The following is a 14,181-nucleotide window of genomic DNA, read 5'->3' on the forward strand; positions in this document are numbered from 1 at the left end:
CTTCTGAGAAACCTTCTCTCAGGCTAGGGCCTTCTTTCGACGGCGGGAGCGGTCCCTGCCTTCCTTCCGGCATCCTCGGCGCTTCCCTGGCCTTGTGAGCGGTTATCGGCGTGTCACTCGCCGTTTGTCTCTGGCTGTCCTTGGAAACTATACGCGCCAAGCTCTCGACGATTAGTTTCTCCGTCGAGGGTTCGCCTGGCGTCATGCTGGGCGGTGCCAAGTCTTTTCCGGCGACGATAGCACTCTTACGAGGCACGTTGCCTGATGTTTTGGTTGTAGCGCCCTTGTCTGCAGGTAGCCCAGTCGCTAGTCGCGGCTGCAGTGGCGGGGAGGGCTTGTGACCCTTACGGTCGGTGGAAGTCGCCGGTAGGCCCGGCGTCTCCGTTGGCGCTATGGCTGACCTCGTCTTCGACGAAGACGTGCCGTAGGTTGTGTGCTCATGTTTGTGTTTTCTGTGTTCGTCAGTGTCTCCGGGGTGTTCATCCCCATAAGCAGGGCGTGAACTGAGCTTGTCAGGGCCAGGGACAGACGACAAGGAGTGGGAACGCTCCCTAGAGAGGTCTCCGACCTCCGAAGCGGAGGTCGGGTTATCGCTATCCTCGTCACACTCGGCGGCAGCGGCGGCGGGTGAGGAATCAGACCTAGACATAGCATAGGCTGCCCACCTCTTGACCCTGCGATCCTTTAAAGCCTTTGACTTAAGAAGCTTACAGGCTGCACAGCCGTCCTCTTTGTGGTCGAGGGGTAAGCAACGGTTACACCGTTTGTGCTCGTCTTTCCAGGTAAATTTGCCCTTGTAGCGCGGGAAAAACCTAAAGGGAGTCCTTTCCATAGCTGAGAAAACAGTTAAACATGATAACGATCCTGAAGGAAAGGGAGGGGAAAGAGAAAGGCATTCTCAGAAAGAACAAGAAATGTCCCACGACCCCATTCTCCCTACTGTCTTAGGCCGGCGAGGCCACGCCACGTGTTCGGCAGCGCCGAAGGATCTCCTCCGTCTAAGTCACCGAAAATCTTATTCGGCGGTGAAACAGTTTCTCAGCTACATCGAAGGAGGGATCTAATGTATGAATAATTTTAAATAACGACCAAATGGTCGAGTAAATGTTTTTGCAATTTCTCTCGAGGAGCTCTGCGTAAAGGCAACCAGTATCTGGGCGGAAAAAAACAATCAGAGGGACCTCAACGCGTGAGGGATTGTGGGTACACCGAACATCATTATAGGGCTAGTGTTACAGACACGCCTTGTCGACGTCCCCTTTTCGACTACGAATAAGCAAGTGGCACAGGAATTATTGTTGTGATAAAGTATATCACGCAAAGTATGTTCTCACTCGGGTACTCCTCTTAAAATCATTAAGTCACATGTTGAACTAATTAAATATATTGAAATCTCCCTGAAATCAAGCATTTCTCACATTATATTGTAACACTATTTACTAAATTTGCTATTACACTCAATTTTAATTAAATATTTAAGGGGTATAAAGCCTCTAAATTCTGTATGGCCCACTTGCCTACTCGCTGTGAAGATTCACACCTTTAGAATGGTGGAAGGGGAAAGGACCATCTTGCCACAAGCAAGGCACAGCAGACAAGGTTTCCACTGCAACAAGTGTTTGCAGTGGAAATCAAGCAGGTTTATGTGGTGGCGGGTGGGAGTTAAAAGGACACAGAAAAAAAAGGACAGGGCTCATGGGGAGTCCTGATGCATGTTGAAGAACAAAGGGAAGCAAAAAGGCACTGCAAGAGAGAAGATCGGATGAAAACAAGGGCCCCTTTCTAGGAATAAGAATGGATGTACCCTGGAAGAGTGGCACCAAAGGCAAAGAAAAAAATGAAAACCCCCCAAAAAGTGCGAAAAGTGCTGGGTAAGTGCTGGCAAAGCTGGTAGGCATGCGGAGCCGGACCAGGATATGCAAGGTCACAAGGAAGCACGCCGGTTGAGGGTTCAGTGGGTGATATATGATACAATTGTTTTTTTATAATGCGCTTTAAACCCAGAGGTTTCTAAGCGCGGACCTGGGGATCAAACCTGTGTTGCTCCATGTCATCTTGCTTCCAATGTGAGCACGTTGCCCTTGAGCTATCCTCTTGAGTGCTGCGGTAAAAAGGCCCATGACACAAAGACTTGCAATAAGAACATTCCAATCCAATAGAGTACCTGAATGCAGACCAAATTAAGTTCTCTACTTCCCATGCAAACATGCTATCTCTCCCTATCTTTTCCTTTTCCCAATCTCTATTCTTCTCTCCGGAATACCTTCCCCACTCTGCTTCTGCTCGCAACCTTGGTGTCGTCTTCAACCCATCTCACAACACAACTTCTCACTCTTCTTCTCCAAATCTGCCACAGCGGGCCAGACTTAATCTCCTCAACATCAGAACAATAGACATATTCTTCCCTTCAACGCTGCTAAGCACCTAAGGAACAAGTTACTTACCTATAACTGTTGTTCTCCAGCATGGGTCTGGCATGGATTCACATGCTTATGAATATTCCCCGTTGTCAGGCCGGGAATCCTCGGTAAAAGCAAAAAAACTGTTTCACTTTCGTTTACAAACTGTCTTTCTCCTATAAACCAATCACTGAGCTCTGGGTCATACTGCCCCTAGTCAATGACTGCCCTCTCCCTAAGCCCCTCCTCTGGCAGCCATCTTCAGATTTGGTAGCACATAAAGTGGCAGTATGACCAAGAAGAGCCGCAGAGGGGCAGGAGGGGGGGTTCGTATGTGAATCCATGCCAGACCCATGCTGGAGAACAACAGTTACAGGTAAGTAACTTGTTCCTTTTCCAGCATGGGGTCTGGCATGGATTCACATGCTCATTAATAAAGAATACATAGCAGTACATAAATACACAACCACGGGAGGTGAGGTGGCAAGGCTCAACAGAAGCAATTACCCATACCTCCTCACCAGGCTCACCTTCAAGCGAACAGGTTGCGTAGCACTGGACTCCTCTCTGGAATCCCTGTCGACGCAGTAGAATTTCGTGAAGGTGTGTGTAGACCTCCACATAGCAGTCCTGCAGATGTCAAGCAGGGGCACACCAGACAGGAACGTCATCGTAGCAGCAGTCACTCTGGTCGAATGGGCTCTCGGACAGCCAGGCATGGAAACGGGAACAATGACTGTTTTCCCTTCCCAGCGGCCATTTTGTTTTAAAAATAAATTCGGGCCTGCAACTATGGGCCTTGGGGCTTTACCTGAAGTGGTAATGCCCCCCCCCCGCTCAGGGATTAATGCTTAATTACAGAACTAACGTTAAATAGCTAGTATTTGATACTTGTCAATGATCTTTGGTCAGCATTGATATATATCGGACATATTCATATGTTTCGGGAACATTTCCATGACTTTATTTTAAGAGCTACTATTTCTGAAATTTGGTTTGTTGAGAGACTAATACTATGCAGAACCGGCGTATCTTTAGGGTACGTTTATTTGTAAATAAATGATGGTTCAATGGCATGCTAAGCGTGTGATGTCATCAACAGTGACCAGAGGGACCAATGACGATGCATGCAGTACGTGAGATGCGTGACGTCAAAAACTAGAAATAAATCAAAATGGTGGCCAAGGGTTGAACACGCGGACCACAGCATTTGCAGGGCCTGGAATAATGTGGCCAGTCGACTGCTTCATACAGGAACACGTGATTTCATTCAAACTTAAAAAAGTACAAGATGATTTTTTTTGGGGGCATACAGTAACTATTATAATGGACCATGAACAATGATATTGCAGTGAGGATATTTTTACAAAAGAAACTGCTCAAATGAATTGAACATTTATAAGATGAAACCAAATAAGAATGGTAAGCATCTCTATCATTACATGTGCATGTATGCCATAGAGGGGTTATATTAACCAAATAAATCAGGAATTGATCATTTCTTTATAGGATTCACTTTGTAACTATAATCATCAGGATATTTCATTTGAGGGTGAGTTGTACCTATCCTCATCAGGTGAGAATTAGTATTCTAATAATCACTAAACAGTCCTGACCAAAGATAACTAGGCCACATTAGCCATATTTGTATAACTATAGTAACAGCTTTCTAAACATCTCTTTATTTCATATTATTTGCAGAACCCAAATCATAAGATTGGATTACTATACCAAGTAATATAAGAGGTTTAATACATTCACCATATTAAGGTGAGTACTCTAATAGAGATAAGCATGAATTATTGAATCATGGTGGGTGTATCACCAATGCGATTTCATTTATGTGACTATATTTCCTTAACATAAATTAATTCAGCACTTAATACAGTGGATTAAATTGAGATGTGTATTTTGGCATGGTTTTTCTTATATAAGGACTAGCAGCACAAAGTGGTGGGACAACTCACTCACTGAAGGTTATGGATTTATATTTTATTCTTATTTTTTTAATGGCATGGAAACTGGACCAACCCAATGTTTTTTTGGATGAGCGCTAATATTAAACAAACAATTGGTGAAGGAATCATTACAGTTGAAATTGACTATGTTATCATCCTTGTCTGATTCCATATCTGATGTTTTAAATTATATTTTGTTTCCTATCTCCAGGATAACCTTTCATTGTCAATTGATATAGATCATACATTGTAAGCAGACAATCTTGCTATTATTATGTTTATCTAGACAATCCCGGCCTTGAGAAAGACCTATAGTATGGTCGAAACATGTGTCGGCATAAGGGTATTAGGATGTTAGGGCATTACAATTGTGAATATTAGGTACAATTGTGAATATTAGGCATATTGTGATTATAACATATGTATATATGACTGTGAGGACTAACTAAGATCTAATTGATTGGTATGGGAGAACCACATACTGTAATAACAGCAAACAAGTGGGAGCTTTTGTGATTAAAACATAATGCAATATGAGTACCTCTATTTTCCTGGTCTTATTAGGCTCTTCTAAAATTGATAAAATAACCTAGACTGTTGCTATTGTGTGAAACTGCAGAAGTTGCGCATAGTGAATGGTCTAATACTGAATCATGTTAATAATTTATGTACATGAAAAAAATATTGATCATCTAGCTCAGAACTAATACACGATGATTCAGTTAATTTTATAAGTAGCTATTGAAATGTGAGCAACTGTGGGACAAAACTGCATTTTTTATAATTTATTCTGTTCATCCTGGAAAATTATTCTTTTATTCAGAACTACAATGTCAATTTTTACCCCCATGGTTTTCTGATAAGGATGGACAGGAAAGAGTTTGATATTTATTTTCATTATTCTCCAGGACCTAGATTTAGATATAGGCACCTCTTTACCTGAATGTAAAAAGATGGGATCTTGGGATCTTACAGTTTGGAAATCAAACAAAAAATAGAAAGACATTCTTATGCGGCCTAAATAAAGGATGTCTCTAGAAACTGTTATTAGGAGAGCACAACAAATTCAGGGGACCCCAATGGCAATCGGCATATTATTTAGAAGCATACATACCTTTCAAGTGCAGGTGTCAAGAAACAAACTATATAACTAATTGACCTTTTCCATGAGAAAAGAAAACGGGCTCACAAATGACGCTGCCATGTTTAAGCTCAAAGATAATTCAGCTTTAAATGCGTGCTTAGTAGATGTTTAATATTAATCTAATGATCAGTACGAGTCATTTAACAAGTACAAAGTACAGTATCTATCTATGGAGTAATACTGTAATCTAACAAACAGTGCATGGGAAAAACGTTTTCGACGTGCTATGAGCCAAATGCACAATAGACAATGGGGCTCATTACAAGTTCCCCGGTGTGGAAAAATTGCTAGTAATTCCGGCACCTGCATTTTTCTTTTTTTCCAGACCGGGGAAACTAATTTTTGCTGTTGGGGGGCACTGACATGCCGGTAAATCAGGCCCCTATTGGCAAATAAATGCTGGAATCACTGGCACCGGTGGTGTTGATGATTCCAGCGCTCCCATCCTTGCAGTCCTATGGGACTTCATGGAATGGGAATTTACCGCCCTTTTCCTCCGCTTGCAATATCCCAGTCATTCTTTTTTGTTTTTGTTCTGTTTTATTGATTTATTTCAAATCTTTAACAAACATCTTTCCATACAGTTAACCTCATCTTTTTAAAACGAAAAAAAGCACAATTTAATACATTAATACAATTCATCAGATTGGAGGGAGGATAAAGAAAAAGGAAGAAAATCCTCAAAGAAAATCCAGGGCAAGCCACAAAATCATGTAAATTCATTAACAGTCACATAAGACTCTCCAAACTCCACAATGACTTCAGCGTTAAAAAAATAAGATTTCCAGGCACTAGGGCTTTACCCTCCAGTTTGACCAAAGTATATTACAAATCATTCCTCAGTCTAATCCATGATCATTTTATCTTTTTCGTCCGTCAGTCCCTCAAGGAATTTGACCACAGCAAAGGCTAGAGGTAAATGATCGCCCAACAAGAATCTCTGCCACCATTCGTCCAGAGACAATCTTTCAGAAAAACCCTGAAAACAAAGTTGTTCAACTAAACTGTTTTATTACTCTGCTTTGCCTCCAAAACTGTTCCTCTGTAACCACAGAACACTTGCTCAACAATGTTTTTATACCCGCTTGTGACCATTGTTGCTAATCTCTACCAAGCTGAATATTCTGTAGCGGCGCCACGATGCCTCCGGGCCGCTGGGCGCTTGATAAATCCAAATAAATAAATAATGTTGGGGCCATTGCTATTTTGTGTCCCCAGAAGTGAGTACGCGGATCAGTTAAACTGATACAGGAGGTAAGCAGATATTTTAATGACTCTATTTCACTCAGAAGCTTGCAGAAGATACACCTCTTCCCCAGGCCGATCACTTGTCTCCTAGTAGCTAAAACCTCTGTTGTCAGATATAGATTTAGGCTCACTCTTGGAAAATTGGCCCTGATCACAGGGCAGGGACATTTTTCAAGATATCTCCGTTATCTCCCTTAGGGATTTGCATGCAAACACATATTCCTTCATCAAAGCTGACTTATTCCGCTTAAGTTGAGTGAATATCCAATCCTGCCTACTCATTTTCGTCTTCAGAGAGACAGGGTTGGATATTGAGGCTTCAACTGATGAATCTAGATCCAACAAAATGTTCACACACTTTGTCTTCCACAATTTTAAATGGTCATCATCAAGGAGCGAGGCATTGTCTCAAAATTAAACTTTTGTTAAATACGAGTGAGTTTTCCAGAGATAAGCACAGTATAGAGAGGGCAGACCTAACTCAAATCTTATACATGCGTCTGACAAACTTCCCAGAAAACCCAAAATTTGCTTCCAAAAGAGCCTTCCAGTGTCTCCCATATTTGCCATGTCAGATTCAAGGCAGATCCATACGATAAAATAGGATTCATATTGTGGTTATAAAAGGCGATTATAGGGAGCATAGAGAATTTCCGAAACCTTTTGTGCAGAATCATGCCTTGGGACATGAGATTTTTAGTCTTCAGCCTTAAAGTCTTTACCAATGGAATTTCAGCAATACTTTGGTGCATGCACACTCCCAAGTAAGTGATGGAGTCAACCCTTTCCAGAGGATCGTGGTTCAGGTACCATTTTTGAACTCTGAGTTTTCTCCGACCTATCTTGGCGTTAAAAGTCAGGATTTTTGGTTTTTTAACCCCGACTCTTAATCCGTTTAGAGCCATATGAGAATATAGGGCATCCAGGCATCTTTGCAGCCCAATTGGTGTTCTATCAATCAGGAGGAGATCATCTGCATAGAAAATCCATGGAATCCGCCTCCCATTGATTTTTGGTCGGAAGCCACGCATCCCCTTTTGTAATTCTCCAGTCAGAGATATACAGGTTGGAACGGATCGGAGCAAGGGCACACCCCTGCCTGCTTCAGACCCCTGTCAACCCTAATTGCCTCTGACAAGAGCCCTTGTTGATTCAGGCAAACTTGAATCGCTGTCACTTTATATAGAGCTTCCACCAAATTCTCTGGGCAGCTCCATTAACTCAATTTGGCCCACAGTCAACCCCGATTCACACTGTCAAACACGTGCTCCAGGTCAATCGAGGCAATGAACAAGTTACTTACCAACTGTAACGTTCTTTCGATTGGATGTTCCTCCCACGTATTCCTCATCTTATGATATTCGTATCCCATCTTTAGCTGCTTCGGAATTGTTTTCCACCAGGGGGCGCTGTTCGAGACTGCTAAATCAAAGTCCCTCGAGGGCCGCTGCCGGGCGTCGACATCATCCTCTGTATAAAGGGCTCGATCAGCATCCGTTACCTCAGTTCTGTTTTTACGGTGTTCATGGTTGCATCAGCTGATCAGGCTTTAAGTCTTCAGCCTCTTAAGAAAGTCTGAGTGCAACTGGCATAAACTGTACGGAGGGGTAGGATGGGAGGGTTGATGAGGAATACGTGGGAGGAAAATCCAATCGAAAAACTTTACAGTTGGTAAGTAACTTGTTCTTCGAATGGATTGTGTCCTCCCACGTATTCCTCATCTTATGATAGACTCCCCTAGCAGTGGTAATTTTGGAGGTGGGAGTACTAGGAATTTTAATTATGGACTGAATGAAGGACAGCTTTTTCAAATAGTCCTCCTTGGTAAGAAGTAGAGTCAAAGCAGTAATGCTTTACAAAGGTGTGCATTGACGACCAAGTGGCCGCAGCACAAATATCCTGCACCGGACACCCCTCTGAAGAGCTGTCGGGAGTTGCCATGCCTCTGGATGAATGAGCCCTTAATCCATCTGGAGGCTCTTTCCCATCTAGTTTATAGCATTCAGAGATTGCTAAAATTATCCATCTGGATAGAGTTTGTTTTGATACTGCAAGACCCAATTTGTGTCCAGTATATCCAACAAATAGTTGGTCGCATTATCGAAGATTTGCCAATCTGGAAATATAGAAACTGAGAGTCCTTTTTGGGTCCAGTCTATGTAATCTTTGCTCTTCCTTACTAGCGTGAGGTGGAGGATAAAAGGAAGGTAAGAATCTTTTGTGACAGATGAAAAACAGACACTATTTTAGGCAAGAATGATGGCTTGACTTTTAAAATAACCTTGTCCCTATGGAAAATAGTGTGAGGAGGCTTACAAGACAGTGCCTGCAACTCACTTACCCTGCGGGCTGATATTATAGCCACTAACAGAATTGTTTTAATAGTGAGCAGACTTAATGGACAAGAATGTAAAGTCTCGAAAGGAGCACACATGAGAAATTTTAAGACTAGATTTAAATCCCAGATGGGCACCTGAAAAGGTGTTGGAGGGTATACATTTGGCAACACTTTCAAGAATTGAATGACTAGAGGCATTTTAAAATAGGACACCTCTTCCGAGGAGCGCTTAAAGATAGATAGCGCTGCCAAGTAACCTTTTATCGTTCCAACTTGAAGCCCCAAATGTAAGAGAAAAGAAAGTACTGTTGGAGTATTACAAAGAAATGGATCCACATTATTATCCCTGCACCAGTTACTGAACTTGTTCCAGAGACACCGATAAAGGGATTTTGTTGCGGGCCTTCTGGCCGAAAGCAAAATCTCCATTACGTCATCCAGGAGGTCCCAATCCTTATATCTTAGCCTCTCAGAAACCATGCATGAAGGCTGAGTGTTGTGACCTCTGGATGGAGAACTCGACCTTCCTCTTACGAGAGAAGATCCTCTCTTTGTAGAAGACGTTTTGGAGGGCAGATGGACATGTTCAGAATGTCCGGGTACCACATCCTCCTGGCCCAATTCGGGGTAATTAGGATCATGGTTTTCCTGAACTTTCTCAACCTCCTGATTACATGAGGAATCACAGGGACTGGAGGAAACGCGTAAAGAAGTGGAAATACCCAGTCCACTACGAACGCGTCTCCTAGAGCTCTTCTTGGGGGAAATTCCCTTGAGCAATACAGTTCGCACTTCCGGTTGGCCCCGGTCGCGAACAGATCCACTTGAGGGGTTCCCCAAAGGGCGAAGATCTCTTGAAGGACTTCCTGAGCTAGTTCCCATTCGTGGGAGACTGTGCTCAACCTGCTCAGAGCATCTGCTGCCGTGTTTAGCTCTCCGGCGAGGTGAACTGCCGATAGAGAGATTCCTTCTTGCATTGCCCAGAACCAGAGCTGCACTGCCTCTCTTCACAGTGGCAGTGATCCTAAGCCTCCTCTTTTGTTGAGGTAGTACATGGACATTGTGTTGTCCGTCATTATCAGGACATTCTTTCCCTGTACAGAGGGCAGAAAAGCCTTCAGCGCTAGTCTGATTGCGCTCAGCTCCAAAAGGTTGATGTGTAGTTTGGACTCCGATGGAGACCAACGATCGCTCATTGTCAGATCGTTGGTGTGGGCTCCCCACCGAGCGAGTGAGGCGTCCGTCACTACCGTTTTCTCCGGCCATGGTTGCTAAAAAGGTTCCCCCTTGAGGATATTCTCCTTGCAAGCCCACCATAGGAGATATTGAGCCACTTTTGTCGGAACTTGTAGAAGGTCTAATATCTCCCCCGAGAACTGGGACCATTGAGTCCTACGGGCTCACTCAAGGGATCTCATCCTCAACCTGGCCTCTGGCACCAGAAAAATGCAGGATGCCATGAGGCCTAGCAACCTTAGAAAGTCGAAAGCCGGTAGATGTTGGGCATTTTGAAACTTCATTACCATCTGCTATATGTGGTGACCTCTCTTCTAGGCGAGGCTTTCCCTGTCGAAATGTCCAGGATCGCTCTGATGAATTGGAGGTTTTGGCTTGGAATCATGTGTGACTTCTTGTAATTGAGGAAGAAGCCCAGACTCTGTAAGAAGTGGCAGGTCAAGCCAGATGTCCTGGGCTTGTTCGGATGAAGTCACCCTGATTAGCCAATCGTCCAGATAAGGGTAGATGTGAATCCCCCTTCTGATACTCGCTGCCACCACCGCCATCAGTTTGGTGAAAACCCTCGGGCGGAGGTCAGCCCAAATGGTAGAACCCGAAACTGATAATGGGAACCACCAATTGCGAACCTCAGGTACTTTCTGTGCTTGAGATGGATTGGGACATGAAAGTAAGCATCCTGAAGGTCCAATGAAACCAGCCAGTCCTGAAGCTGAAGAGCCTGAAGGATCTGAGAAAGGGTCACCATCTTGAACTTGTCCTTCCTGAGGAACTTGTTCAAGCTTCTCAATTCCAAGATGGGTCTCAATCCTCTGTCCTTTTTGGGGATGAGAAAATAGGGGGAGTACCAGCCCTTGTTCCTCTCCGCTACAGGTACATGTTCCATTGCACCTTTCTCTAGCAGGGTTAAAATCTCCTGCACAAGGAGCGGGTCTGGAATTTTTACAGAGTTGGCTCCCGGTGGATGATCTTGAGGTCTTTGATGAAAAGGAAGGCAGTAACCATGGGTCACTATCTTTAGTGCCCAGGTATCTGACGTAATGCCCCGCCATTCATCCAGATACCGAGTGATTCTGCCTCCCACCGGGGTTTTGTGGGTTAAGACCTCAAAGTGGCTTTGCAGCAGTGGCTGAAGAGGTAGTAGCCGCTGCTGTGGTTGATCTAGCATCTCTCCCTTTTCCACCATGAAAGGGTTTTCTCTGTTGGCCTCTCTGACTGGCCTGCCCTCTCCCTTTTCCAAAAGAGGAACAGAAGCAAGAAGGGTGACTCTTCCAGGAAGATGAACCTGCATAAGAGTGTTGTTGAGGTTGTCTTATAGCGGCGCTGAGTGATTTTGCTGCCGCTTTCGAGGTCTACAGCTTCTCCAAGCTCTCGTCTGCCTTGCTGCCAAACAACCTCAAGCAGTCAAAAGGCATATTAAGTAATATAGACTGCACATCAGGTGCAAAGCCAGATTTCCTTAGCCATGCGAATCTGCGCAAGACTGTGCTAGATGCCATGGACCTGCTTATATTATCCCCAGTGTCCAATCCTGACTGAAGGCATTCTTCCATAGCCTCTTTACCATCCTTCACTATAGCCAGGAAACCATCCCGTTCTTCACCTTCCGGGATGCGTTCAGCCGCTGATGACATGCAGTCCCACAGGGTATAAGTAAATCTTGCTAATGTGCAAGTGACATTAGTCGATTTCAGGGCCATGCTGCCCGAAGTAAAAGCTTTCCAGGCCCAAGCATCAACTTTTTTATTGGCCCTGTCTGGTGGTATTGATGGGTATGCTGATTGCCTAGTAGAGGTTGCAGCTTGCACCACTAGACTTTCAAGAGATGGATGTTTGGATAAATATTCTGGATCTGACAAGGCTGGTCTATATTTTGGTACCAGTTTCTTATTTACTGCTGCAACTGAATCTCGAGTATTCTAATTTGCCATTACTCTTTTTTTGTAGAGCCTTGTGGAATGGGAGAACAGGATCTTTTAAAGGACCCTCACTAAGGATGTCAATCATGTCATCTTGGTCAAATTTTGGGGAAGCTGCATTCCAAACCATAAAATCAATGACCCTTCCCATAAGATATTTATAACTGGGATCAGCATGATCTGTGGGGCTGGTCTTTCAAAATCCACTTCAGGTGAAGTGTCTAAACCACTTGCATTTTGGAGACAGTCATAAAGGTCTGTTATTTTAGTCTGTGGGTCCACTAGTTCTTCAGGAACTTCCCTGGCTCCAAATCTAACTCCAGTCGGAGTGACATCCTCTTCAGAGTAATGTTCTTCATATATAGAAGACATGGATCTAAGAAATTCCTGCCTTGGTTGTGGGTGGAAAGTCTTTTCAGGCAAAGAAGGTGGAATTTGCCTAGGTATGGATAATGGCGTCGACTTGGGTCTTGGTTTCAAAGAAGGCCTCGATAAAGGCGTTGATAGGGTAGACGCTGGCTTCGACGGTGTCGAAGGAAGCTTCGATGCTGTCGAAGGAGGCTTCGATACAGCTAAAGGTGTCGACGTCAATTTTGTCATCGGTCTCGACGCTATGGTCGTCGACAGTGTCGAGTCAAGTTTTGGTTTTGACTTCGACGTCGATGCCGATTCCGTTAGCTCCGATTTATGCACTGGAAGCTTTGACTTGAAGACACTCTCAACTCTTTTTCAACTCTTGCGTTCTTGGATCTTGATTTTCCTCTGTCACTTTTAGCGTGAGTAGAGGCATGATCATCACACGGCAACTTCGAGGGGGTCTGGGCCGTTTTCTCGAATATTCTCAGCATCGAAGCCCTCCCATTTTTCTGGGGAACCGTGCTTTGAAGGGTAAGTTACTCTCCTCTAAGAAGAGGACGAGGAGAAAGAATATCTATGAGGTTGCTTTCTTGACTTTTTTGTCGAAGACGAGGAAGACTTCCTCGAGCAACTTTCCGATCTTGACCTCCTCGACTTGTGACAAGATTTTCTACAGGATTCATCCGAATCCTTTTGTCTTTTCCAAGACTTATATTTCTCCTCCCGCACCACCAGCTTACCTCTGCATTCCCTAAGAGCCTTGACATGCCTGACAGGACACACACTCATCAACCCGATGGTCTGGGCTGAGGCACCAGAGGCAATTCCGATGGGGGTCGGTTATAGAAATCTTCCTGCCACACTTCAGACATTGTTTTAACCCCGTCTTGGGTGTGGAGGGAGTTGAAGACTAAGACATTGTCGAAGAAATTCTTGATGCGCCGTTCGTAACACGAAGCAGATGCGTCGGAAAAATGAAACTGAGGTAACGGGCGCTGCTCGAGCCGTTTATACAGATGATGACATTGACGCCCGACGGCGGCCCTCGATTGACTTTGACTCCGTGGCCCTGAACAGCACCACCTGGTGAAAAAAAATTCCGAAGCAGCTGAAGCTGGGATACGAATATCATAAATTGAGGAATACCTGGGAGGACACAATCCATTCGAAATATAATTTAGTTTTCCCCTCGATTGTCTGGAGCTTTAGTAGGTTTAACAGGAATCAATTCATGCTGGTTCCTATACCCTTTACAAAGCCTGTTTGTCTAGGGTCTTGATGGCCCGAAACTGTAGCCCATTCAGTCAAAGGCCCCAGTATCAGAGTGGAAAACATTTTTCCCCAGACTGTACAAATAATGCAATTGGGCGGTAGTTGCCCAGATCTAATCTTGACCCTTTTTTAAAGATTGGTACAATCACCACCTTATTCCAGCTTGGTGGGATCTTTTTTTCTCTTAGAATTTGACAGAAGAGAAGATATGCCAATTCGGACCACTACCGAGATATCAGACGGTGGAAATTGTAGGGGCAGTTTGCCTGTACCCCGCTGGAATTACCAGCAGGTTACCGGCAAACCCGTA

General features: G+C 44.2%; 1 protein-coding gene across 1 annotated transcript in view; it reads right to left on the reverse strand.

Annotated features, from left to right (window-relative positions):
* The window catches only part of COG5 (component of oligomeric golgi complex 5), a 2,640,594-nt gene that overhangs the window by 328,484 nt on the left and 2,297,929 nt on the right, over positions 1–14,181 (reverse strand). The window lies entirely within an intron of this gene.

Source organism: Ambystoma mexicanum, chromosome 12 (assembly GCF_040938575.1).
Source record: "Ambystoma mexicanum isolate Mex_15411 chromosome 12, UKY_AmexF1_1, whole genome shotgun sequence".
NCBI classification, from domain to species: Eukaryota; Metazoa; Chordata; class Amphibia; order Caudata; family Ambystomatidae; genus Ambystoma; species Ambystoma mexicanum.